The sequence below is a fragment of the Anser anser genome (genome assembly GCF_964211835.1).
Source record: "Anser anser genome assembly, chromosome: 2".
NCBI classification, from domain to species: Eukaryota; Metazoa; Chordata; class Aves; order Anseriformes; family Anatidae; genus Anser; species Anser anser.
The window spans coordinates 29438900-29456043 of NC_139721.1; the positions used below are offsets into that span (position 1 = coordinate 29438900).

General features: G+C 38.2%; 1 long non-coding RNA gene across 1 annotated transcript; it reads right to left on the bottom strand.

Annotated features, from left to right (window-relative positions):
* Positions 1 to 346: 346 nt before the first annotated feature.
* On the bottom strand, positions 347 to 3187 carry LOC310895736. The gene is made up of 4 exons (XR_014580916.1): positions 2926 to 3187; positions 2762 to 2851; positions 1757 to 2038; positions 347 to 1108 (listed from the first exon to the last, which is right to left on the bottom strand). It is a non-coding gene; the product is annotated as an uncharacterized lncRNA (long non-coding RNA).
* Between the last annotated feature and the right edge of the window lie 13957 nt (positions 3188 to 17144).

Genomic DNA, 17144 nt, shown 5'->3' on the forward strand with positions numbered 1-17144 from the left:
AGATATTCAAGGCCCGTCTAGACACCTACCTGGGCAGCCTGCCCTAAGGAACCTGCTTTGGCAGGGGCATTGGACCCAATGATCTTTCGAGGTCCCTTTTAACCCCTACAATTCTGTGATTCATTTTAAGACTGTATGGAAAAGAACACAAGAACAACAACAACAGAGAAGGAACTTTTCCTTCGCCTAAATTTTATTATTATTTAGCAACACCTTCAGGTGTCTACAAGGAATGTTGCCCCCTCCGCCCCCCCCCCCCCCCCCCAAAAAAAAATAAGAACAAAGACAGCGTGGAGAGAGGTATAATTTCAGTTCACACCAGAAGACATTCTTCTCACTGAAATACAGTTAAGCCCCACAAAGTGCCAAAAAACCTGCCAAAAAGTAATGTATTTACAAGTTAATTTTTACATGTTGGAATTATTTACTTGTCTGATCTTGCATTCAGGGCTTGATCTATCTGGAGGGGAACATGTAATGGCGTGCAAGGTTGTTCGGTTGTTTGACTGACAACACAAATTAAAAATTTTGAACTGTTTGTATAGAAGCAAAATACAGAAGAGTACGCTATCCCCCAGGGAAACGTAGAAAACTACCTGTTGCTTCTCCGGTTTAAAAAGCTTCCCCTTAACAGATGTAAGCATCTGTTAAGGTGTAAGAAAAGGTGTAATCAGCTGTTTGAGTACAATTCTTATGTATACGTGAATGTTTTCCTCTCCAATTTCCAACTTGGAGCTCAACATTTTTCATCATACTCTTAGATCAGGATTCTGATTCTAACACTGGTTGCTAGTGCAAATTTCCAGAGAAGAGAGAAGCACACCAGTCCTCATTGCTTTGAATGGGATGGAGATAAGAAACAAATGTAAACGAAGAAAATAAACCTGTATGAAGTTTTCAAATAATTGTCATTGTCCAAAAGCTTTAAATTGGTTGAATCCTTGAAAGTTAATTAAGGCAAACTCAGGTTGCGTCACTGAATTTGATGGAGTAAGATAGACTTGCACCTTTGCAGAGCCTCAGTCACCATTTAAATTGGCACTGCCTCTAACCTCGCAAGAATGAGAAGTATAAAGATGTCCTTTTCTCTTGTCAGCTACTGGCAGAGCTAGAGAGAAAAAGAAAAGCTGTTAAAATTAAAAAGTAAATTTTTTTTAGGACATTTCAACGAATATGTAATCTTCAGTCATAAGACAAGAAATGAAAGGAAAGAGAAAAGAGTAAAAGGTACTTGCATGGCCTTAAATAACTTGGTAATAGACAATAAACACAATCTGCAATGATTTATAAGTGCCATACTCCATTCACCCTTGAGACAGACTAATGGGATTCCCACATTATGTAAGGGGAGCGCAATCCCTCTAAAATCGCAGAGTCTGGGCTACACGACTTGAGTACTGAAAAACTTAAGACTAGGCAGCACTGAACTCAACGAAGGAAGGAGGATGAGTCCCTCTGGATGTTCAAGTAACAGAACAGAAACTCAGATTTTAGCCCTAAGCAACTATTTTCCGAAACAGGCTGGAGCTGACTCCTTTAAGCAGGGGACAATTTCAGAACCCTCAAAGGTAAAGAAATGGTAGAGTGCTCATCTGAATAATCTTCCTAGCAAAAAAAGTCTGGGGACCAGCGCTCTGGGGACCAGCGCTCTGGGGACCAGCGCTCTGGGGACCAGGTTCCGCCCACCTGAAGTTGGAGTTGGAAGTTTCTCATAGAATTCCTTTCCCCCAATTTTTTTTTCTTGCCACTCACATACCCCTGCCTCAAGTGTCGAGTTTGATTTTCCGTCCTGTTTTCTCATATGTTCTCCGTGGTCACTCACGTCGGTATGGTGAGTGTAGGTACGAGTGTGTGTAGGTTCCACAGGGTACGACCACAGGTTGGCACAGGCTGTGTATGCACTCTCTTGTCTTCCTCGCACAGAAGTGGGCTTACCCCCAATTGCTGAGATATTGCTTTGTACAGGTGAGGAGGAAGGTTAGTTCTCTTTATGTTGGTCGGGCTCTTCAGAATGTTTCTGCACAACCGAGATGCAGGCCTGTAGGGAAGAGGAAAGACTGTCTTCGTACTGCCAGACTTGTTTAGCCACTTCATCCATTGCGGATTCCTCATGGTCTTTCCAGTGGAGGTGCGCCCTGCTCTAGGTACCTGCCCATATCCTCCCACTCTCCTTGCCACGCATAACTATCCTGCATCAGCACCGATCTCTGGATGACACTGAAGTATTTGTTTAACCTTAAACAAACCTCAAGTGCATTGAGGAGACATACTGATAAGAACACGCTGCTCTGAGCATTCCAAGTATAGTCGAAGTTTTGGAAAGCTACCGTAACTCATCTGGAGGAGAAGAAAGGGAGAGTGAACACGTGGGAAAACGCATCTTCCCCTGACCCTGCCTCAGAAGCTATTAACAATTACACCTTTCACGCTTTTTCTTCAGGGAGCCAGTCTATGGAGGGGTCAGGGGAGATGGCCAACAATAACTTCTTTTAAAGAAAGAAGTTATCTCCTTGAAACTATAACTTCTAGTAATTTAAAGGCTTTTGACTAGCATATTGTGAAAACAGCATTTCTTTTATGAACAGCACATTCTCACAATTGCCACTTAGCAAAAGTAATGATAATGCCACCAGTATCTACCCAAATCTGTTTCTACTTATCACAAGGCAAAATTTGAATTCACAGTAAGGCACCTTTTTCCACACAGCTTTTTGTTCAATCTTAACACAGACTTAAGAACATTCTTCAAAGCCAGGCTTACCTGTATGCACTTAAGCTTCTGTGGTGTTTTTTTTTTTTTTTCTTCTTCTCCTGCCAGGAAGGAAGCTTCAAATCCATGCAAGTAATTTCGCTGAAAACAGACAAGGTGAAGGAAGTACTCAAACTCCTCGACATTAAACAACTGTAGAACCCAGGAACACTTACCTGCCAGCTTCTGAACTTGAGTCACCTCCTAACTACTTCACAGTGAAGTAGTACCACCAGGGTTTTACTGTCCTGAGAAGGCACCACCAACGTAACTAGCTCATAGAGTCTCTAAAACTATTTCACAGAGACGGTAAAAAACATGAAGAAAAAGCAGCCTACTGGGGAACACTGAGTCCATTTCACTCTGGTAGAAAAGCACCCCAGATAACCTGAGCCTCAAACTCCCCTGGGGAGGCAATTCCCCCCAACTCCTCATGCTTCCTATATAGCAAAGGTCAAATGATCCACACCTGGCAGATTTCACCTAACAAGTGTGGAGCCAAGAGACCTTGTGGAATAGCCTCATCTACCTGGCTTCAATGTTTTAAGGTCAATTGCTCCTTATCACTGATAGAAGTAACCTGACAAGAGGCTTAGTGGTTAGAATTGACCTAATGAATTAGCTGCAAAAGGTGCATAAGGGTCATATTTCTGTGAGTCATTCTGTGAGGAAAATTAGTACAGAGCCTGTTAAAAAAAATTAATAAATAAAAATAAAGAAATAAATAAAAGAAAAAATAAAATGACCTTAAGGGAAAAATTGCTATCATAGATCTTCATCTGTCTAGTCATGACAGATAAAGAATATAGCAAACAGAATTACTTTTCTTGACATTAATGTTTTTTAAATTTGCTTTTCTGAGATCTCTTCTTTATGCAGGACTTTTCAAAATCTAGCCCCATGACCTCTGACTATAGTATTTACTTTGGCTGCATATAAACTCTCACATATAAATGGCAGGATCCGGATCTTCACTCACTATTCAGGTCAAGGACTGGGCTGAAAGTTTTGGCTTTAAGTTGGTTACGTGACTACATTGCTGTTGTGGTTTAACTCGGCAGGCAGCTAAGCACCACACAGCCGTTTGCTCACCCTCCCCCCTCCCTCTCTGGGATGGGGGAGAGGAATAGGAAAACAAAGCCTGTGGGTTGAGACAGAGACAGTTGATTAAGACAGGAAAAATTACTAATGCTAATGATAATAGTACTATTACTTCTACTGTGTACGAAAAAACTGATGCACAATGGATTTGCTCACCACCCGCTGACTGATGCCCAGCATATTCCTGAGCAGACGGCCCCCCCATCCTGGCTAGCCACCCCTATCTATTGTTTAGCATGACGTCAGATGGTATGGAATACCCCTTTGGCCAGTTTGGGTCAGCTGTCCTATGGGTCTGTCCCCTCCCAGCTCCTGCGGCACCCCTAGCCTGCCCGCTGGCAGGACAGAGCGAGGAGCTGAAAAGTCCTTGGCTTAGTGTAAGCACTGCTCTGCAACAACTAAAACATCAGTGTGTTATCAACATTCTTCTCATCCTAATCCAAAACATAGCACCCTACCAGCTACTAGGAGGAAAATTAACTCTGTCGTAACTGAAACCAGGACACTGTCCCAATGTTCTTCCCTTTCATTCATGAATTAACCAGAAGTCAGTTTTCTCGTTTGTGATTGATTTGAAATTCTGTAATATCTTACATGAATGTAGCTAGTTATTTCAGATCAGCTGTCCTTTTCAAACTTCAGAGGGATGATGAACATACAAAATCATGTTAAGAGGGAACCACCTTAAAAAAAAAAAAAAGAAAAAAAAAAAGAAATGATTTCAGTTGATGTCAAGCACTGTCTTTTGTTATGGTTTCCCAACAGAAATAGGAGTTTTTGTTCATTCAAGATTTTATTTCATCATTGATTATACAACAGAAAATGGTATATTTACCTTCATAGCAGTGTTAATGATGCCTTAATAAATAAGGCATCTTCTGACACAGTGACTGTAGGCCAGTCTTGCTGGTAAAGACTGAGACAAATAAGGAATTCAGTACCTCGGCCTTTTCACTTTCCCAGGTAACCAAGACTCCTGATGAGGACCCACATTTTCTCTAGTCTTCTTTTTGTCAGTGCTGGTAGAATCCCTTCTCATTGCCCTCGAAGATCTTAAACACCTACATAGTTTCACTCAAGATTAAGAAGGAAAACATAAATTTAAGGATAAAGTATATTTTTTTTTACTGAACTGCAACCCATGTGAACTGCAAGATATGTAATGGCAAATTATGAGTCCATGTACTGTCACAAAAGCTGTTAACTAGACTAGATAATAAATAAAATATACAGTACTAGAGACATCATCCAAAGCCTGTATACAAAAATTTAAAAGAGACACAGTATAAATTATAAAGTAAAATTTTTCTTCAGTTCTGATATTTGCCTCCCTCATCAAACCAAATCTGTTCAGTCTCAGGGTTCAGGCTTAAGAGAAAAATCCCCTCATAAGTTTAGAGCAAGTTTCCCTAGCCCTTAAAACCTCTCTTGAGTTCAGAGGTAAAGCAGATTGGATCTGAGTCTTCAGTTCAGAGATGCTCATTAGAGGAAATGGACAAGTTAGAAGACCAAGGGACAAATTCACATGAATGTTAGCAGGAACATCTCTATTGACTTTAATGAATTCAAGTCTACTTATGCCAGACATGTATTTGGCTCAAGAGTCTAATAGAACAGTTAAATATATTGAATATATTGAACATATACATATATAGATATAGCTTAATGTCCTGGTGTTATCATTTTGTTTTAATTAAAGAGAGGTGTTTATAACTCTTCTACTGTGCAGTACATTTAAGAGCTACTTTGTAGCTCACTGTGTCTCATATTAAAACCTTTACGACCCTTTATTTCTTTCCTTTATTTTGGAGTATACAGAAGTAAACAGAATGGGATGAGATGGATCACCAGTCATCTAGTGTTGCTATTTATTTTACTTCAGTCTATGAACCAGAAGCTAATGGAGTTCCTTCACAACCGTTTATTCATCCTTTTCACTTAGTCATCCTCATTTATTTTCTTTTTCTACTCCAACTTCTGGTTAGTAGGTACAGCCTAAAAATGTTTATTTCCACAACCATGAACTATGACTGTGCACTAGAGGTACATTTTTTCCGAAGATTGGTAAAACTTCCTCTGGATGATCCAAACATGTTTAATCTATTTTTCTCGAAACAGAAATCTCATTAACCAAACCATTATCAAATACAGGTTTTTGCTTCCAAATTGTCAAAGACTTCTTTTGGCCACTGTAAAAATCACTTCTTAAAACCACGTGTAAGTCCTAGCCAAGAAAAGAGTTACAATCTCACTTTACTTTCATTAATGTTTCATATTGGTATAGATGATAATTTCTACTTCATCCCCTGTTCTTTTTGTTGTGACAGTTTGGTTTTTTATTACTTTTTATACATTCTTATTATAGGTGAAGCTTAAAATGTTAAATTGTAATGACTTTTCTGAGCTACTCTATGCTAGAAATTTGCAAGCAGAAACCTTTAGTTTATATATGAGAATAAGACTTACCTTAAAGACATAGTTTTGTAGAATCATAGATGGTTTGGTTTGGAAGGAGCCTTAAAGACCATTTAATTCCAACCCCGGTGCCATGGGCAGGGACACTTTCCTCTAGACCAGCTTGCTCAAAACTTTCTATCCACTTCTATTTCCCAGCCATTTCAATCTCTGTATTATTCAGATCAAGTAGTGCCTCGCTGTGCCATATATGCAGTCATATTCTTTTTTTTACCAGTGGTTATCTATGGCATCTTTAGGCTTTGCTTCTGGTGCCAGTTCTTTGACTGGTAAATACATCATAAATCAGGTCTTGAAAAGAAGTAGTAGTAGTAGTAGTAGTAGTAGTAGTAGTAGTAGAGTTTAAAACTGAATAAAGAAGTATTTTCAAATTATGAAATAAACCTATATCAGGATGGAATTATTGTGGATAATTTATTTAAGGTAAAACAGATGATGGCAATGCTGCCATCATACTATATCCCTGGATATAGTATTAATAAGTAAATAAATAAGAAGAAAACGAAAAGAAAAATAAAGTTAAATTTAGAAGACATCCAAGTAAGTTGCACTACACAAATACATACTTAGGCATCAGAGAGATGAATAAAGGTCTGAAAACATACTGAAGATTACCCTATTATTGTGATCAAGACTTTTTGCATTTGTAGGTTCACATCAAGAAAAAATAAAAGGGTTTTGAAATGAACAGTTAACTCCCTTTCCTTGTACTTACTTTATTTTATCACTGTGTAGGAGTTCATGTTGTTTACATAGTCTTACATCCATTTATATATCTTTAAAATGTTTTGATTTTTTCAGATTAACTCTAGCTTCCCCATAGTTTCAATAATAATTTGAGCATAATTACAGGGTGCATATTACCTTAAATTAGTGTATGCATATGTGTATGTACTTGAATATAATATGCCCTGCTAAGCAGAGCTTTATTGACTTTGACTTGAAGGCAAATCCTAGTGTGTTTTTGTTTTGTTTTGTTTTGTTTTGTTTTAATAATTATTTTTAACCAACAAGTACTAAGTAGCTTCAATGATATTTAAATAGATAATATGGTTGGTTTCATCTCACTCTGAAGAAAGCCAGGGAATTTTAAGTCCTAGGGTTGGTATAAAATACAAAACCTCAGCTGAAATACTTCAAGTCTGACATAGGTCTCAGCAAATCTAGTTTTTAATCACCATCAAGTCAGGAGTTAATGGCTACCTGTATTTTTAAATACTTAGTGAATTCATTGAAGAGGAAAAGGCTCATCTTTAGGGAGAAAAGGTTGCAGACTTCCTAGAGAAGGGTGGATGCTGCCCTGATTCCAACAGAAAAAGGAGGCTGCCATGTTGGGAGGCTGAAGAGAAAAAATGTACAGTGGAAACATGTACATATGGGTCTCATGTTTTGTCCTGGAAAATCTCACACAATAAAACAGAACACATGCTATCCTTCACATTTAAAGCAGACTAGATTTGTTTAACCTTCATCACACTGACTTGCACTGATAGACTCTGTTTATACCACTAAGATGAGTAGAACTAGGATGCTGACAAGTGCAGTCCATCATACAATATAACTATTAGCATGTTTTTTTTCCATGACTTTTGCAAAAATAACATTCTTGAGAAAATGCCCAGGCACCAGAGGAGAATATCAGGTACTTTGAATCATTCCCATGGCACAATATGAACAAATATCAATTATCCTTAATCTCTCCATCCTACAGATCCTGAAATGACAACAGCACACACACACACAAAAAATAATAATTATATCTTACTGTTCCAGAAGCATCATATGTAACTCAGAAGGCCAAGTGCAGTACTTGATTGAACATAGGCAGTCTGTTTCTCAGCCCCAGGAAGCCCTGATTGTTCTTGTTTTATTTAGTTGTATCATATAAAGCAGCATGGATAATCAGTAGCTCAGTGAACTGTCTCAATAACTAGCACTGTTTTATTCACCAATATAGACATAGTCTAGGTACCTTCACCTAAACTACACTCTGGGAATGTGTAGCAGTGACTTCAAAAGTCTTCAGATTTCTCTTACTCTCCTAAGAGGAAAAGCCTTACACTCCTAACAGGAAAGGCCTTATTCTTCTAACAAGAAAAACCTCATATTCATTTTCTGATAGTAAAGGGAGTGTGTTATGGCCTATACAGATGTACATTAATTAATAATATGATTTATGCGGTTGCGATATGGTACAGTTAATCCATGTCTACAGTGACTAGGGTTATTATTAATATCACAGATTTGTAGGGGTTGGGAGGGACCTTAAGAGATCATCAGGTCCAACCCCCCTGCCAAAGCAGGTTCCCTAGAGCAGGTTCCCCAGGTAGGCTTCCAGACGGGCCTCGAATATCTCCAGAGAAGGAGACTCTACCACTTCCCTGGGCAGCCTGTTCCAGTGCTCCGTCACTCCGTAATACGTATTCTTTTGTAATATGTATTCCTTCATATATTCCATAATATATATTCCTTTGCCATTGTATATTAATCTAATAGTATACATGTTTATATATAATAGTTTAGTACTGAATTGTTTATGCCATGAAAGGCAAAGTATCCAGAAAGATCTTTTATCTGAAGGTCATTAGAAGAAGACAGATGAAGGAACAGACCTGTCACTTGCTAATGAAAAGAGGTCAAGACAAGCACCAGTTTTTATGTTTGTTGTTTGTTTGTTTTGTTTTGTTTTCTTCCAACCTACTTTACAGGCTGACTCTGTTTTTCTAGGAGTCACTAGAGCACATGATAAGCAGACATCTGATATGTCGTCCTTTACTGCCTCAGGTGCTATTCTGACAGTGTTTTCCTGTTGCAGTCAAAACTGCAGGTCAAGATTTAGTAGAGTAACAAACAATGATTTGTTGTTTGGAGGATATTTCCAACGTTTCCATTTTTAAACTTTCAAATATTTTATATTATAACCTTGCTGCAAAAATGACTTGGAGCTGCAATAACCGATAGCTAACGTACGAAATACTTTTTTCTAGTGCAGTGCTCTAAGATACTGAATTTAGCCTTGGGGTAACCAAAGAGACAGTGATTAGCTGCTCATTCCAATTGCTTTTGAGATTAAGTATTGAGATTAACCACTCAAAATATGTTCTTTTAAAGGATTAAAAAGTAGGAAATAAATAAATAAAACAAAAAACTACAAATTCAATTCAGAGAAAAGAAAGTCAGTCCTAAATGGTATTATCACTACCGTAGAAACTTTATGAGAGCTGAAGTGGTGGAGTGAGGTTTAGAAGCTGCTGAAACTCCCATGAAGACCAGAAAAGATATAAACAGTACTGAATATTAACTATCACCTAATTAAAATCTTTCTTTCTGAGGAGAGGATCTACACTGAACAGGGCAATAATTTATTCTTCTGTGGACTCTACAGACATATTTTCCTGCACTCTGTAGGATATCTAGAAGTTCAGAAAGGGAGCATGACTGCTGTGAATCTTACAGGTTTCTGATATGAATGTAGACTCCATCTTAAACAGTTTCTTTATGGATGATAGACAACAGTTGACAGTGAGATGTTTTAGGTATGGGTAAGCCATGGATATCTCATGGAAACATTGTTACTGCTTTTTTACTGCAATTTTTGTGTGAATCTGGAAAGTTTATAAAAAAAAATCTAACCTTCTCTGTCTTAGTATTTCTAAAATGAAGATATTTATTTATTTCAAAGGAATGCTTTTCACTGATTCCTTCATTCACCCATACTTTTAAAATACTGTAATAAATTAAAAAAAAAAAAAGAAGAAGAAGAAGAAGAAGAAAATGGCGACTGTTTTAGATTTATATCTTCATAATAGATGTGTGTGTCTAGGCAGAAACTCACTATGGACTACCTTCTGGAAGAATGAACTTAGAAAAATATTGGGTCATGGAGAAGTTCAAGCAATAAAATGTTGAGCAAACTGGGACTCTTTAACTATTAGCAGAAATAAGAAAAAGATAACATGATAATAGCCTACAAAATGCAAACTGACACAGTAAAGCCTAAGAGAAATCCCCTTGTTCATAAAACTAGGTTTGCTAGAGAAATTTTTTGATTAAACAATTTTCCTTTGTTTTGTGGAAAACTATGTGTTCCAGGGAGCAAGAACAAAGTATATTTCCTAAATTAGTTAAAAAAAAAAATGTTTATGAATGACTATATTGTATTTAACAACAAAACAAATCTTAATAATGAAGTTTGTTATATCTTTTGATCCAATCAACTAAATCACCATAACAGTTTTTTCTTTTCATATTTTTAAGCATAATTTCCCATTTTTTTTTTGAGTTCAAAGCAAATTTTATGCTTTAGTAGACCTGAACCAAGTCTGAGCATGTGTTCACAAATTTTCTTACTTTCCCTATTTCTTCTAAAGCCCAGACAAAAACAAATCTTAAAAAAAAAAAAAAAAAAAAAAATGCCCATAGTTTAGAAAAAATAATTTCTTTGCCTACTTTTCTTATACTCTTGGTAAAACTTCACAGTACCTACTTTTGTTCTACAGCCCTGCAAAAGACCATCAGCAGGCCCAGTAACTTAATATGTCCTGACTTATCTGTCAGGAGGGAGAGCTATTTCCTTCTATTGTCAGAAAAAGTCTGACAATACTTATCTGACAATATCTTATCAAGATATTATCAAGATATTATCAAGATATTATCAAGATATCTTATCAAGATATTGTCTGACAATGATATCTGACAATGCTTATCAAGGCTCTCCTGTGCACACAGAGCAGTTGTAATACATTTGGTGTCCATTGTGCTCATTTGCACAAGGATGAACAGAGTTGTTGTCCACGATGAGCAGATCTCAACATAGCTGGACTAACTTAGTTGGCTCAACAAAGACTTTACAGAAACAGTTATTTGTTTCCTGTCCTTTCATGTAATTACTATATGTCTTCAAAGTAAACTGTTTAAGCTTTCATGAGTTCAGCATGTCAAGCTATTCATGTCTATTCCAGGATCTGAGATATTCCACAACAACAAATCTTTTCCCAAGAGCTCTTACTTCCCCAGCGTGTTCTCAGCAAACGGAAGGTCCTTTACAGTAGCTAGAGAAAATTTCTGCTTCCATTGGATTTTTCCACTGTGCTTTCTGTAGGATTTAGGATACAGAGCATGTAGAACATAGGGCAAGTATAAAGTCCTTTATACTAATAATTGTGCAAAAGTTTTCCTATTTCCCCAGCAAATACCAGCCAGCTTGTATTTGCACAAGATAATCATCACACTTCTGCTTCCTCCTCAGTCTGACGGCATAGGAGGAAGACAGCAGAGAACTGTCAAGAATAGAATATAGAAATCTCGGTGCATTCATCAACCCTTTTTTCTCAGTCCTCTTACCTAGTAAAGGACCTAAAAAAAAAATGATGGCATGAAGAAAAACATATTATAGGAAATATATATTTACCCATATATTATTCAATTAGATTCAATGAAAATGTCTCAGAAAATAAGGGAGACCAGGAATGATCAGAGCTCAGATGGAAAAGAAAATCACAGACTCATAGAACCATAGAATCATTAAGGTTGGAAAAGACCTCCAAGATCATCTGGTCCAACCATTCCCCTACCACCAATGTCACCCACTAAGCCATGTCCCTAAGCATCACGTCCAACCTTTCCTTAAGCACCCCTAGGGACAGTGACTCCACCACTTCCCTGGGCATGCCAATGTCTGACTACTCTTTCTGAGAATAAATGTCTCCTAATTTCTAAACTAAACCTCCCCTGGTGCAACCTGAGGCCATTCCCTCTAGTCCTATGTCTATTGATCTGTGAGAATAGGCTGACCCCCAGCTCCCCATAGCTTCCTTTCAGGTAGTTGTAGAGAGCAATATGGTGTCCCTTGAGATTCCTCTTCCCCAGTCTAAACAACCCCAGTTCCCTCAGCCGCTCCTCATAAGACTTGTGTTCCAGTTCTTTCACTAGCTTTGTAGCCCCTCTCTGGACATGTCCAGAGGGCTTTGATGTCCTTCTTGTAGTGAGGGGCCCAAAACTGAACACAGTACTTGAGGTGCAGCCTCACAAGAGCATAATACAAGGGGACAATCAACTGCTGGCCACACTATTCCTGATACAAGCCAGGATACCATCAGCCTTCTTGGCTATCTGGGCACACTGCTGGCTCATGTTCAGGTGAGTATCAATCAACATCCCTGGATCCTTTTCCTCTGCACAGCTTTCCAGCCACTCTGTCCCAAGCCTGTAGTGCTGCATGGGGTTGTTGTGGCCAAAGTGCAGGATCCAGCACTTAGCCATGTTGAATCTCATCCTATTGGCCTTTGCCCATCAACCCATCCTGTCCAGGTCCCTCTACAGAGCCTCCAGCAGTACCCTCCAGCAGACTGACACTTCCCCCCAACTTGGTGTCATCTGCAAACTTACTGAGGGTGCACTCAATTCCCTCATCCAAATCACCAATAAAGATATTAAAGAGGATGGGCCCCATCTCCGACCCCTGGGGAACACCCCTGGGGAACGGTCACCAGCTGGATTTCACTCTGTTCACCGCCTCTGTCCAGGCCCAGCTGTCCAGCCTGTTTTTAATTTAGCAAAGAATTTACCTGTCCAAGCCATGGGCTGCCAGCTTCTCCAAGAGAATACTATGAGTGACGGTGTCAAAGGCTTTGCTGAGGTCTAGGCAGACAATGCCAACAGCCTTTCCCTCTTCCACCAGGTGGGTCACCCGGTCATAGAAGGAGATGAGGTTTGTCAGGCAGGACTTGCCTTTCATGAACCCATGCTGACTGGGCCTGATCTCCTGGTGGTCCCACATATGCTGCATGATAGTATTCAAGATGACCTGTTTCATCACCTTTCCTGGCACCGAGGTCAGGCCGAAAGGCCTGTGATACCCTAGGTCCTCCTTATGACCCTTCTTATAGATGGGCATCACATTACCAAGTCTCCAGTCATCCGGGATCTCTCCAGATGATCAAGACCACTGATAGATGATGCAAAGTGGCCCAGCAATCACATCCACCAACTCCCTTAGCACCCTTGGGTAGATTTCATCTGGCCCTATGCACTTGTGACAGTCCAGGTGAAGCAGCAGGTCTCTAACTGTTTCTACGTGAACTGTCAGGGAGTTCTTCTGATCCCTGTCCCAGACTTCCAGGCCGGGAGGTTGAGTACCGCGAGGATAAGTGGTCTGGTTAGCAAATGCAAATGTAAAGAAGGCATTAAGAACCTCAGCTTTTTCCTTATACTCAGTAGTCCTGTTTTCCCCCGTGTCCAGTAAAGAATGGAGATTCTCCATGGCCCTCCTCTTGCCATTAATATATTTATAAAAACACTTTCTGTTATCCTTAACCATAGTGGCCAGGTTGAGCTCGTACTGGGCTTTGACCTTCCTGATTTTTTCTCTGCATATGCTAACAACTTCCTTGTACTCTTTCCGAGTTGCCTTTCCCTTCTTCCACTGGACATAAACTCCCTTTTTCTCCTGGAGACTCAGCAAAAGTTCCCTGTTCAGCCATGCCAGTCATCTTCCCTGCCAGCTCATCTTATGGCACACGGGGACTGCCTGTTCCTGCACCTTTAATTCTTCCTTTTTGAGGAGCGTCCAGCCTTCCTGTACCACTCTGCCCTTCAGGACTGACTCCCAAGTGACCCTCCCAGCAGTGTCCTGAACAATTCAAAGTCTGCCCTACGGAAGTCCAAGGTAACAGTTTTACTGGCCCCCTCCTGACTTTACCAATAATAGAGAATTCTACCATTTCATGGTCACTCTACCCGAGACAACTCCCTACCACCACATCTCCCACCAGTCCTTCTATGTTCATGAACAGTAGGTCTAGTGGGACAACCCCACTTGTAGGCTCACTAACAGCTGAGCCAAGAAGCTAACAATCATACAAAACCCTATGAGCAAATATTAAATATTATTTCATGTTTCAGGTCTTTAGAACTAAAGTTCTCCTTCACAAGAGCAGATTATCCCAGGCTTACACACAGTGATGACTAGATTACTTTCCCTAGAAACATCTTATCTTGGCCAAGGCTGGACACGGGACTCCAGACTTAATTAGGAATAAGAATCATATTATTCTTATCCATAATATTAACCCATCATTTAAAGAAAGGAATCCACAATATGGAAAACACAAATTCCAGATCATTCCAGAAGCTATAGTTTGGAATGGTGGGGTTGCTGTACAATTTATTCCACAGTTTTCTTAACTTAGAATCACATTAATATTCAGGGAAAGACTGCAAAATATATGACATTTAGAGCCAACTCATTCCAAGCTTCCTCTTGTGACTGATTGTGTTGGGGGTGAACAAGAGCTATACTACATAAACTTTCTTAATTGCCTCAGGATCCTTTGAAATAGAGTCACAAAATTGGCTTTATATTCCTAACTACCCATTACCTGAGCACAATTGCTCTGGAACAGATTGCAGTGCTCCAGGCTAGGAAGTTTGTTATATATGTTTACAGGATAAACAAGCATGAAATTAACTTCATCAGAACTGCCCACTATACCCCAAAAACCTGTTAGTGATGGGTGACAATGAATAAGCCCAGACTGGTTTCCAGCATTGAATATTCAAGGTTCATAATGATGTCCATGAGGTAAGAAGTAGTGAGCAACAGAGGGTGAGCAAGACAGCTTCTGAACTAAACCCAACAGGCACTAAAACAGACATTGGACTTCCTTTACCTCTTTTACTTTATAATAAAGCAGATGGAGAGGGTGTTACATGTCTAATTACAGTTAATATATTTAACCTCATATCTCATGATTTAGCACATACAGTAGTCAGGTTTTCATGAAAGCACTTCATCATTTCTATTCTTTTTTGCCCATTCCTTGTTTTTAATTTCAGGCTAATCTCTGATTTATACTAAAAGTCTTTCACTTTTAAGGACTGTGGCAAATGAACTATGCCTATATTCAACATATGCCATACCACAGTTTTCTTATGTTTTTTTTTTTTTTTTTTTTTTTATGCCAGAAAGCAGTTCAGCAGTTTTCTTATGCTTGAAAGAAATATAGAAAAAGAAAAGCAAAGAGATCACCCTCGATGAGCCATCAGCTTTAATTAGACATTTCTTTAATGGAAGATGATACCTATGTTTCAAGTGGCTTACTGGCTCTCAGTTTCTTCACTTCTTACTGTTTTTGTTGTTGTTTGTTTTTTCAATCCATAACTAAACATTAGTAACATGATGTAAATGAACAGAACAATAATTTTAAAATTAACACTTATATTGAGAAAAATTAAATGTGAAATTAGAAACTGGAGCTAACGTCAAAACATCACGCACAAAAAAAAGAAAAAAAAATAGTGACTTTAAAAACAAGCAAAGCCTTGCAGTAAGTGTGATAGGACAAATATTTAGGAAACTAGGGCCTGTTTTCAGACACTAAATAATGTCCCATTTTGGGGGGAGGCTTATAACTAATTTCTTTTAAGTACATATAGTAAGTCAGTAATTTAAACTGTTACTCAGCAGTGTTACTACAGGGTTGAAAGAAGAAAACTAAACTGTGTGCCAATCAAAAAAGACTTGATCCTGCTATCTTTCCTTACTTTCCAATTTGTTTAGTTAGAAATTGCTTACAACATACAATCAGTATTTTATTTATCCAGCTAGCTTGAGTCTGTGATGTTGATTTCCTAACCACTGCTATAAAAAGAGCAGCCCGTGAGAAAAACAGACAGACACAGCTAGCTCTGAACAGAACTACTTTATTCAGCTGCAAAAGAAACTCCATCTGTTTATTCTGCTCCAGAATAAATCTTAGAAGTAATCTCTGTGTGTGGTGTAAAGGAAGACTGAAAGCCAGCTGATTCTTATGGAATGAAAATGTATGAGGAAATGTGGGAAGAAAAATCTGCAAGCAATCAGTAAGTTTTATGTACAAAAAGGAATCTTTTAAACTATTTGACTGTTTAAGTCAGAGGCATTAGTGATGGTTTGAAAATTACAGTATCTAAATAAATTTTCATTCTCTATGCCAATAGTAATAACGCATTTGTTTGCAATACCGAATTTACCTAGATGGCACATATATTCAGGCACTTTGTTGTGTTTTAAACATTTGTGGTTTTTTTTTTGTCTTATGTGTATAGTATTTTAAAAGCAACATTTAAAAAAAAAAAATCTATGTATGTCTTCCTTTTGCCAGCTTTAGAAATGGGAAAGTGTTGATAGCTGCTGATTTCAATGACTATGAAAGTCTTTGGTGATGACAAAGAAAATTATGCCTTAAAAGTTGATTAGCATTGAGACACAGCAATAGATCTTGAACTTCAGTTGAGTTAGACTAGCAGTAGATATTTAAAAACATAATTGGAAATTTTTCATTTAATGTGTATATATATATATAAACATTAAAAAAAGAAAAAAAAAAACAAGCAAGCAAACAAACAAACGAAAAACAGAACAAGAGAGAAATAAACCAGTTGCTATGAACAAAGAATAAGATTAACTATATTCTTAACACTGCCCCCGAATTCTTCCAGTCAGATTCAATACTGTGACACAAAGGCAAGACTGATTAACAGCAAGAAGAATATAAAAATGGAAATAATTACAGCTAAGTAATTACAAACTAAAAAAAAAAAAAAAAAAAAAAAGCTTGAAATTGTGGATCTGATAATGATTTTTTAAGTTTGTTTTATTTTATTTTTTTGGAGATGGAGGATGCAATCAGACTGAAGAACAGCAAACCACATATTAGAAGGGGATGGAATAATTAACAATTAGTCCTAGATCTTAAAAAACAGACCTTAATTGAGATTTAGTTTGAAGAAACCCACCATGTCTGTAATTGTCCTTAAAGGAAAATGACATATAATACGA